We start from the raw sequence: 9,522 nt of genomic DNA on the forward strand, positions 1-9,522 counted from the left end.
CCCTGACTTGAACTTCTCAACAACATTGTTCCTTACTTGTTTGGAGAGTTCCTTGGTCTTCATGGCATTGTTTGGTTAGTGATGCTTAGGTGTTGCAGCCTTTGGGGCCTTTCAAAAATGACAGATCATGTGACACTTAGATTGCACACAGGTGGACATCATTTCACTAATTATGTGACTTCTGAAGGTAATTGGTTGCACCAGAGCTTTTTATGGGCTTCCTAACAAAAGAGGTGAATACATACGCACATGCCAATTTTCTGTTTTCTATTTCTAAACAATAGTTTTATTTATATATTTTTCTCATTTCACTTCACCAACTTAGACTATTGTGTTCTGATCCATCACATAAAATTCAGATTAACAAAACATTGAACTTAAGGCTGTAATGTTCCAAAATACGAAAAATGTCAAGGGGGGGGAACACTTCTACTGAGGACACTGGATATTTTTAGTAGAGTAACTGGGCACAAAGTTAATTTTGCAGGCTTAAAGCACAATCCATTACCTTGAAAGTTTGAGTTTGAGTTTACTGAACTCCATCAGATTGCCCAAATAAGATAAGTAACATTCAAATATTTACCTTATTATGAAACTGCCCGACTGACACTTTAAGAGCTTCAATAATAGACACAGAGGAAATGCAGATCCAACATCTATTAATCCGCTCCATTTATTCTCAGCACTGTTAGGAAAGATTTCTGCTAAAGTTGCCTCATTGTTATGGTCCCTGGGGGGGACAGGACTGGGATTAATTACAAGTTTCCGCAATTGCTCTAAATTCCAAACAGAGTAACAATTCTATTGCATGTCAACAGCTAAGACATGTGACAATTTTTAGTGAAGGCTACACAACCGCTAAGCAAGCTGTAATGAGATACCAGATAAAATATTTTGGAGATCTCAAAGACACTTTGGAGGGGAGACTCATTAATTCAAATTAAATGCATTGTATATACTTGCAAAAGACAAAAAATGATGTTTGATTTAGATTGCATGACACACTTGCTGCATGTACACCTGTTCAGGGGAAAAATTACCCTTCAACAATATTTTAGGATGTTGGCAACAATAGGATATATTATTTTTCAGTAGTAATAGTGTTTGACAGAGGAGCCTTTCTACACATAGCCAGATACCATTCTTACTGCTCACAATGTACTGGCTTTCATCTGTTTAAAGGGTTCTCTGTGTAATTTATGTTACCCAGTGCTAAAACGATATCTTCTCTGTCTATTGAAAAGATAACACCAGAGTTAGGATTTTGGGAACCTTCGTTGTATTATTTACATGTGTACTTATTATATACTGTAGTGTCTGCACAGGTTCCTATATGGAACAAACGTCTACATAGGGTTTCATTCATACAAGCCCTCCACCATGGATCACCAGATGAACAAGCAAATGCATGTTCATCTGGTGAATCATTTTTTTATGCTGACACCAAAATCATCGTTTACGGACAGCAGATCGTCCTGTGTAAATAGTTATCTGCTGCCCAGAAGCAATTAATGGAGAATTAGGATGAGTGATTGCTCACCCTCATATGATGTAGGTGATTGCTGCATGTAAATCATCTCTTTAACTCCACTGAAGAGCAGGCAATTATTGGAAAGGAACAGTTCCTTCCCAATAATTGCCTGCTTATTTGGTGCAGTGTAAATGTACCAATAGTCAAGTCAAGATGGTCAAGGTCAAGAGAGTATAAGGGATCACACAGAAATAAGCAATAAAACCATGTCATTGGCATCCCACTTACGACAAAGGTATACTTACAATAGATTGCAACCTGGCTGGACCAGTGGTGCCTACTGATGAGGCTTGAACACCAATGGGAACAATTGCTCGCTGGAAAACATTTTCAGTTTCCATTGGCTTAACTCATTTTTTGTGCTTTCTTGAACTCTGCTACAGTTTGTTCTGAGCCTTTCCCTCCTCTGTCCATTATTTCCATATTTATTAGTTTTCTGTTCTTCTTCTCCATTCTTTACTTTTGGATAATTTGATTAACATTCTCCCATGTCATTTTACTATCTACTGAGGCCTTTTACACTTTGCCACTTTTTGTTCTTTGCGGTCAATTCAGTTCTTCATAGTACCTACTAGACTTCCAGCCAGCATTTATCCATTTCTGCTATAGACCATCATTCAAATTTATATATCAAGATCTGTTGCAAGCATGGTATATGTACTTTTCTTTTACTTTATTATATATGTGTAGTCATTTATTTCTTTATTTAAAAATGCTATGAACTGAAAGAATGACAGATCAGATGTCCATTCTGCCTCATTTGGCAGTTTTGTTGCAATTAATCATTGAATTAAAAGTAAATATTGCTCAACTTCATTAGGTTTAGTGAGAATTAGTTGCATCTAATGAAAAATACAAATAATAATGGAAACATGCAATGTCTACAGGGCAGGATCAGGAAGATATCAATTGTGAAGAGCGTCCAAGGACTGTATACTAGGTGTGTAGATAGCTTATTTAGTTCCTCTCAACAAAGCAGTTTAGAGCGCCATCTCCTGTTCCCACCAGAATTATTATTAGAGATGAGCTTGTAAAGAGTGGCAGAGACCCCCTGGATATTGTTGGGTCTACTCTAATTCTTACTATATTTTCTCTTTTTCTAGACCTGTTATTTGAAGGATAAATGCATACAGAGTAGATGACAATGTAACAATACAATGTAAAAAAGAAAATAAAGTTTGTTGTCTTAACCTGATCACGAGCAAGCAACACACATGTACAGCACTTAGTGCTAGGCTTTAATCCAGAGTGCCATCCATGTACAATGCAGGATTTAAGGAGTTTTTTGTTAGATTCATATTAATGTCCTATCCGTAGGATAAATTATCAATATGAGATCGGTGGGGGTCAGCTGTGCTCCTGTGAGCGGTGTGGTCTTTTCCTAGGCCAGTGACGTCATGTGTATCTGTCAAATGGTCTAGTCGCATCTCAGTCCCGTTCAAGTAAATGGGGCTGAGCAGCTATCAAAAGGAAGGCGCTATGCATGGTAAGCTATGAGGAGGCCTCAGCATATATCTGAGCTTCAGTGAGCCCCACAGCTTCCTCAAACAGCGGGGATGTCAGGTGTGTGATTCCTACCCATTCTCATATTGATGTGACCCATCCAGAGGATAGGCCATCAATATGAAAAATTCCAGAAAGCTCCTGCACTCTAGCAGAAGCAGGTTCCCAGTTCTCAGTGATAGGCAAGAAGTGACCCTGAGAAGAAGACAACAGTGGTTTATTACCACTTCTGTATTCACCTATCCTTGGTACATAGCATAGCATAACTTATGGTCTGTGGTAGCGGAATCAATAACGGAATTCTTAGATAACCCAAACCTTGTACGCTGAACTTGAAACACAAAGTTTGCTCAACCCTACTGGCAATCGTCACCTTGGAGGCTGCCAAACCGTTGCGAGGACCTTCAGGAACAACGAACAGAGAGTCTGTATGGCGGAAAGAGCTAGAAACGGAGTAAAGTAAATCCTGAGAGCCCTAACCATATCCAGCAGATGGAGATCCTGCTCCCTAGGATGTGAGGGAGAGGGGCAGAACGAAGGGAGAACAAGGTCTTCGTTGACATGGAAGGCAGAGACCACCTTCGGCTGAAAAGAAGGTATGGGGCGGAGCACTGCCTTATCTTGGTGCAGAATAAGGAAGGGCTACTTACAAGAAAGAGCTAATTCCGAAACGCGTCTGATGGATGTGATAGCCACCAGGAATGCAACCTTTCAGGAAAGAATACGGATGGGAACTGCGCTCATAGGCTCAGATAGAAGCAGATTGGAGGGAACCAAGGACAAGGTTCAAGTCACAAAGGGGCAAAGGGGGGCGATAAGGCGGGACAGTTTGAGCCACCCCTTGTAGAAAGGTCTTAACCGGAGCCTGAAGTGCTAGAGGACGCTGGAAAAAAATTGACAGCGCCTACACCTGGCCCTTTAAGGAACTAAGAGCCAGACCCAAATCCAGGCCCGATTGCAGAAAGAAGAGGAGAATGGGAAGAGAGAAACGGAGCGGGGGGACGTCACGTTCCGCCCAGAAACACAGAAAAGACCTCCAAGTTCTGTAATAGATTTTGGACTACACTGGTTTCCTGGCCTTAATCATTGTGTGGATGACCTCGTCAGGGAAACCGCACTGCTTCAGAAACGGTTTCAACAGCCACGCCGTCAAACGTAGAGACTCTAAATGCTGGTGGAAGACAGGTCCCTGATAGAGAAGATCGACCCTTAACGGAAGGGGCCACGACGTGTCTCCTAAAATAAGGATGATATCGGTGTACCACTCGCGACGGGGGCCAGTCCGGAGTGATGAGGATCGTCTGGATGCCCTCCATCCGGATTCTGAGTAGGACTCTGGGCAGGAGAGGAAGAGGCGGAAACACGTACAACAGGAGAACCCGTCCCATGGTGCCACCAGAGCATCTACGGCGCATGCCCTGGGATCTCTTGTCCGAGAGAAGAAGGTGGGAAGTTTGTGGTTGAGCCTGGATGCTATCAAGTCTACCTCCGGTTGGCCCCACAGGAGACAGATTGCTTCGATCACCTCTCCAGAGTCCACGGTCGTTTGACTGAGGAAATCTGTCGTCCAATTCTCCACTCCTGAAATGTAGACCGCCGAAAGAGCTGCTTGACTGCGCGTTCCTTCTTGGTGATTGATATAAGCCACTCCCGTCTGACTGAATCCGGATTGGCCGGCCCTTCAGGAGAGGGGCCCAATGGAGAAGGGATAGATGAATGGCCTGGAGTTCTAGGATGTTGATGGGCATTATGGACTCCGACTGAGACCATACGCCTTGCACTGTCCGAGGCGGGAAGACTCCGCCCCAACCATGAAGACTGGCATCGGTGGTGATGACTGTCCATAAGACCGGGAGAAAGGATTTCCCCGACTCAAAGGTCGGGGCCAAGAGCCACCACCTGAGTGCCGAACGCACCCCTGGGGACAGGACAATGTGACGGTCCAAGGATTCCGGTGACTTGTCCCACGATGACAAAATTGTCCGTTGAAGTGCACGGGTATGGAATTGTTCAAACGGAACTGCCTCGAAGGAAGCGACCATTGCACCCAAGACCTGCATGCAAAACCGAATTGATGTGTAACGGTCGCGTACACACACACACAGGGGGAAAGGAAGTGACCACTGCGCTCCACCCTTACCCCTGGCCCTGCCTACTTGCCTCGCGAGTCCTAATGACAGGGGACAACTGGACGGCAATCCCTAACTTGGAGTAAGTGCAGGGATGACAGACAGACAAACAACAGGACGTGAACAGACCGAGTCAATACCAGGAAAGCTGCAAAGTACAAATGGAGCAAGCAGAGAATTGTCAGGAGAAGCCGGGGTCATAAATACCAGGAGAGCAGAGAAGTACAAGAGGAGTCCTAAGAGAGTAGTCAGGACGGATGCGCAGTACAGGAGGATCAGGCAAAAGGATGGTCAAGGAACAGGATCAGGTAAGTATTCAGCAGTCCAACAAATACCAGGAACCTAGAAATTAACAGGCAACCTGTAGCCAGCAGGCTGCCTGTATTTATAGTGGGGAGTGAGGGTCATGTGACGTGGCCAGCGTCACATGACCGACAGACCAACCAGTCGAGCACCGAGTGATCAGCTCGGCGCTCAAGGCAGACTTAGGAGCAAGGAGCCACCCAGCTAGTAAAGCCGCCCTGGGAATGAGGTCAAACACAGAACCTCATTCCAAAAGCTAAGCAACAGTTCTGCGGGCAATGGGGGACCGAGTGAACCTTCGGAACCCCGTGACATGATGCCTACCTGCGCCGGAGGAGAAGACAGACCGCCGAAGGGCTAGCCGCTTGTCCAGAGGGAGGCGCACTAACGCCACTGCCGTGTCGAGGATCATGCCAAGAAAAGTGATTCGTCTGGTGGGACAGAGGGAAGACTTCTGAAAGTTCACCAGCCAGCTGAACCGTGCCAGAGTATCCAGAGTGATATGCAGACTGTCCTCGTTCTGATTGAAGGTCGCTGCTTTGACCAGGATGTCGTCCAGATAGGGAACCAGGGTGATGCCCCTGGTACGAAGAAGCCAGGAGAGGAGCAAGTACTTTCGTGAAGACTCGCAGTGCTGTCGCCAAGCCAAATGGAAGGGCGATGAACTGGTAGTGATGGGGCCCTACTGCGAAGCGGAGAAAGTGCTGATGCACCGCGGCAATGGGGACGTGTAAGTACATGTCTCGAATGTCTAGTGAAGAAAGGTGTTCGCCTCAGTCCAGTGAAGCATTAACGAGCGAAGGGACTCCTTCCTGAAGCATGGAACCCGGAGAAACCAGTTCAGCAACTTGAAGTCCAGAACCGGGCGAACGGATCCTTCTTTTTTGGGGACAACAAATAGGTTTGAATAAAAACCTGCGAATTGTTGCGCCAGAGGAACCGGGGAAATCACACCTCGTGCGAGGAGAGACTGGATCGCCTGGAAAAAGGCAACAGCCCGACCTGCATCCCTGGGGGTCTGGGACAGAAAGAAACGTTGTGGAGGAGGGGACGCAAACTTGATCTTGTAATCCGAGGTTACGATTTTGAGCGCACACGTGTCTGAGATGTGAGCCCGCCAAATTTCCTGAAAAAGGAGGAGGCAAGCCCCCACCCAAGAGGGTGGGGGCGCGACTTCATGCGGAGGACTGTTTGCTGGTGGAGGGACAGGCGAGCACCAGGCTGGTTGAGGCCTAAAGAATGGCTTTTTCCGTTGGTCCTGCGTGGAGGATCTGGGAGGGGCTCCTGCTGCCGGTCGTGTGCCAGAGAAGCGGCAAAAGGAATGGGCCCGGGGAATTGGAAGGCTTAGCGCGAAACGTGCGCTTGGATCTGCCCAGTTAGAGGTGGGTACTTTTACCGCCCGTAGCCTTGGAGATAATTTCATCTAACCGGGCCACGAACAATCGGGAGCCGGAAAATGGAAGGCTTGTAAGGGAACGCTTTGACGATGAGTCCGCTGCCCACACCTTAAGCCATAGTTTGCGCCTCAGGGTTACCGCGAGAGCCAATGTGCGGGCAACCAGTACACCCGCGTCCAAGGAAGTTTCACAGAGGTACTTCCCCGCCTGTGAGATTTGCAGGGCCAAGGACTGGAGCTCAGCTAGGGGGAGGTCCGCCACCAAGTCCTGGTTTAACCGGAGTGCCCACTCTGAGACCGCCTTAGCCACCCAGGTGGAGGCAAAAATAGGACGAAGAGCTGAGCCACTTGCCGCGAAAACGTACTTAGCAAATGACTCCATACGGCGATCCACTGGGTCCTGGAGGGATGAGCCATTGGCTACCAGAATGGCGGTGTGCTTGGCTAGACGTGCGACCGGAGGATCCACCTTGGGAGGAGAGGACCATTTAGCCACCCAATCCGCCGGAAAGGCATAAAGTAGATCAAGTAGTTTGGACGTGGTGAAGCGACGATCTGGATGGTCCCACGCCTTGGCAATGACAACTGAAAAGTCGTCATGTAAGGGGAAGGCCTTGAAAGTTTGTCTGGAGCGGAAAAAAAACACTCTCTGGTGACACGTGGAGGGGGACTCATCCTGCACCTGAAAGGTGTCATGGACAGCAGTAACTAAGCTGTCCACCATGGAAGCAATCTAGGAAGATTGTTACGGATCCATATCAGAGTCTGAGTCACCAATCTCCCCGTCAGACAGAACTTCCCCAGGGAAAAAGAATGCGTCCTGAGCGTGACCCATGGGGGGGGAAAGAGATGCTGAGGCGTCAGAGGAGGAATGACGTCCTGCTCTGGGCCGCTTATGTGAAGGTCTGCCCCTAAGGTGCTCACCTGAGAAAGGTGCAGACTGCGCAGGTGGGGATTTATCAACCAAACGAGCCATGAGGGAAAGGGTGGATTGGGAAATTTTTAGATAGGTCCTCCCCTGCCCGGGATAAGGCACGGGCCCAGTCCGGTTCCACACTGTCCGGGTGGTCATGCGGCTGCGTAGGCTGGGGGGGCAGAACCTGTCTGGGCGCACAGCATGCGGAGCATACAGAGTCCGACTAGCCGCGAGGGAACTTAACTTTACATTTAATGCATGCATAATAAGTGGCGGCTGGTGGCATGCGGGGGTCATTCGTGGGTTCGGACATGGCTGCCTACCAAACCCCCTACTAGTCTCAAGGCTGGAGAGTAACTGTCCTACCAGCTCGCCGGAGATCCAAGGCCCTGTGTTCCCTGAAGAAGCATGCTGCAGAGAGAAGCTGAGTCCGCGCGGGAAGCTGAGGTCCGGCGCTGCCTTCTGAGCCGCGGCGGGAAGCCTAGCCCCACCCCCACATCACGGGGGGAGGTGCCGAGTTGCAGCTTACACGCCCCTGGAGCCGCGGCCCAAATCAGAGATGAGCGGCCGACCAGGACGCACTTTTGGGGTTGGCCGGAGAACGCAGGGACCCACCGGCGGTCCAGGAACAAGCCGGAGAGGGCCGCAACCCTAAACTCGGGTAGGCGGGAAAAGAAGCCGGGGCCTAAAGTAGTGCGGTGGCAGGCCAGGAGGTATCGGGAATTCAGCGTAAGTCTGGTGTCCCAGTAAGGGTATCCCTGTTGCCCGGAGCCGGGGGGGGGGGGAAGGGGTAGGAGAATACTCACGTAATCCCGATTACTCACCCCATCTTCATCCTCTTATCTTCACAGGGGGCTCAGTGGACCAGCAGGGTCACCTCTTCAGCAGCTGGCACCCGAAACGGCAGGAGACTGGTATGGCGGGAGGGTCTTGCCGGATTCAGGTGACCCTTTGGCTGGCGGGAAGCAGGGAAGCTAGGCTGCCCTGGTCCACCTTTGCTTCTTGGGGAGGTCGGGCAGTAAGGGAACCCGACACCGGCCTTGCTCCCCGGGTAGACAGAGAGGATAGGCGTTTCCCACACCTGAAAGGGAAAAAGATAAAATAAAAAATAACCAAAGGAAGCCGCCCTGAAGCAGGGAGGTCTGCCTCCTACAACACTAAGCTAAAAACTGATATGCTCTCTCCAGGCTGGAAGGGGTATAGCTGGCAGAGGAGGAGCTAACACTTTTCAACCTAGTGTCAGCAGCAGCTATATCCACGGTCCTGTGTCCCCCAATGATACGAGCGAGAAAGGTGAACCACCCCACGGAGCTCAAACACTTATAGCCCACATCCCAATTACCTCCACCAATTAGACCTTTGTTACCATGGTCCGGGTAATCTTACCCGGAGCCCTGGGACACAACAGGTCATTTAGCCTGAACAATAAAAAAGGGGTCACCGGGCAGAATCCAACTTCTGCCCAGTAACCCTGGAAAAAGCGGGAAACTTTCCCTCCAAAACCCTGGCTAAAAATAGCCTTGCATCACTGGGCAGAAAACCTCTCATCTCTAGCCCAGTGATGAACCTTTATACTTAAAGGGAGTCTTTCACGCAGATTCACCCTATTAACCTAATAACAGTGTTATGTCCACGGCATCCCGCCTATTAAAACGGTGCTTACCGTTTGTTCCTTGCTAGCATCGTTGTGGAGAAAAACGAAGGTGAAGGTGCCCAGGGGCGGTGTTACAAGGGCCGGTGCCCA

At 48.8% G+C, this 9,522-nt stretch overlaps 1 long non-coding RNA gene across 1 annotated transcript; it reads right to left on the reverse strand.

Moving 5' to 3' along the window:
• Nucleotides 1-583: 583 nt before the first annotated feature.
• LOC120990057 lies at nucleotides 584-8,894 on the reverse strand. Its single transcript, XR_005776363.1, has 3 exons — nucleotides 8,603-8,894; nucleotides 1,156-1,233; nucleotides 584-730 (listed from the first exon to the last, which is right to left on the reverse strand). It is a non-coding gene; the product is annotated as an uncharacterized LOC120990057 (long non-coding RNA).
• Nucleotides 8,895-9,522: the final 628 nt, after the last annotated feature.

Source organism: Bufo bufo, chromosome 2, assembly GCF_905171765.1.
Source record: "Bufo bufo chromosome 2, aBufBuf1.1, whole genome shotgun sequence".
NCBI classification, from domain to species: Eukaryota; Metazoa; Chordata; class Amphibia; order Anura; family Bufonidae; genus Bufo; species Bufo bufo.